We start from the raw sequence: 2135 nt of genomic DNA, 5'->3' as shown, positions 1-2135 counted from the left end.
TCACAGTTACAGAGATTGTAGTCCTTGGCCAGTTGTCTCCATTGATTTGAATCTTGTGGAAGAATGACACATCATGGCAGAAGAGTCAGGCAGAAGTCTCATCAGTGGAAAGCAAGAGAACGAGAAGGGTTGGGAATCTACTGTCTGCAAGAGCATCTCCCAATGAGCTAAAATCCTTCCACTTTCCTTCACCTCTTAGAATTCTACCACTTCCCTCGATGACACTGTTCTCAGGCTGTGGAATGTGAACTGCCAGATGATTTTAGCCAAGCTCCTAATGAGAATCAAGAGCCCAAACATAGAGCAAAAAGATTTGAAAAGCTCATTTTTCCAAGGAAAGAAAGATGTGTGAACACACTTAACTTGACAGACAAGGCAAATACAGACAAGACAGATGAAACTGTCAAAAAGATTAGCACTATTAAGGAGATGTCAGCATCTATGTGATGCTCCTTTGGCAGGTATGCAGAACATAAGTGTTATGGGGCTTAGGAGGAAATAATGTGTAGTAATGCTAGAATCTTTCAGTGAGCTCTGCACAGATTTTTTAAGTGAAGCCTAACTTGCGTTCAAAGTACCCGGATGGTGAAGATACCAGAAACGTGAGACATCTCCTGAGGAAAACTGCAGGTACTAAATAAAGCTTTTACAAGAGAGGCCATATGTGTGACAAAAGATTGGGGTCTGATAATAAAAATCTACGTCACAATACTATGTGCCTCAGATGCTGAATGTGGTGCTACTATATTTGCCTTTATGGCTTAACATTGCATTTTAGTCCTTTTTCTTCCTTCCCATTCTTTCTTTCTGGATTGGAAATGTTTATTCTGTCATAGAATATCGGGAGCAATATCTTGATATGTACAGGAGACTTGAAATGCTGTTTTCTTTATCAGTGGGGCAAAAGCTTCACATACTACAATGGATTTGCCAAATAAGCGTTTATAATATTCTTTTAAAATGCTTTAAATAGAGACATAAAAAGAGTAAATAATTATTGGGTACTATATGATACACACACCTACATACATATGGCAACTTTTAAATCAGTGTAAGCACACGTATTTTCTCAAACATTTATCATTTTTCTCTGGCAGAAAATATTCAAAATCCTTTCTTCTAGCCTTTTTGAACTCTAGAATGCATTGTCACTTCTTACAAACAACCTACTGTGTAATAGTACAACATATATTACTCATAGATTATAACTATGTCTAGCTACCCATCTACCAACTATTTGTCTAACTTAAGCATAATGTGTGCCTTATTAAATCCTTCCAGTTATATTTTTCACTTTGTTAAAAATCTGTTAAATAAAATAAAATTCTTAATTGACAGGAGGTTTTAGGAGAGGTAAAATGGCAAATATAAAGAACCTAGGTTTTGCTTTGTTGGTTGAAGAAGCATTGGGTTTTTTTATTCAATAATTAGATTAAATTGTTCTTGTCAATTTAATTCTGGAATGTCATCAGAAATGACATAGTTAATAGTTGTGTTTTTATCTGAGTCAGGAAAATACTTATGGTTTTATTAGCTATGATACTTTCTCAAGGAAATTAAAATCTGAGTTTTGTGATTGAGGTGAGTACATTTTAATACACTTTCATGTAAGCCATTCACTTGTAATTTAAACTCTCTAACTCAAAAGTCTAAGTGAGAAAAGAAAGGAAAGGAAGGGGGAAACAAAAAGAGGGAAGGGAACAGAGAGGAAGGTCATGTTGAAAGTTAATTCATGTTGTAAAAGTATTGGTGGTGGAACTTTAAGAGGTGAATATGCCATGATACCTCTTCACAAATAGATAATTGCTGCTATGTTGGGAGGGATGATGGTGCGGGACAATTCTGTATTCTGTCAATTACGTTTTAAATAGCCGCTGATTGGCCAGTTGCCAGGCAGGAAGTATAGGTGGGGCAACCAGACAGGCAAATAGAGGCAGGGCAATGAGAGCAGGAGTATTCTGGGAAGAAGGACGTTCTCTTTGCAGTCCTGTCCAGACACTGAAGAAGCAGGATGTGACCGGCCCTACTGAAAAAGGTACAGAGCCGTGGGGCTAACATAGATAAGAATAATGGGTTAATATAAGTTATAAGAGCTAATACAAAGCCTGAGCTAATGGGCCAATCAGTTTATGCTT

This window comes from Microtus ochrogaster, chromosome 2, assembly GCF_000317375.1.
Source record: "Microtus ochrogaster isolate Prairie Vole_2 chromosome 2, MicOch1.0, whole genome shotgun sequence".
NCBI lineage: Eukaryota > Metazoa > Chordata > Mammalia > Rodentia > Cricetidae > Microtus > Microtus ochrogaster.
This window is presented reverse-complemented; position numbering follows the sequence as displayed.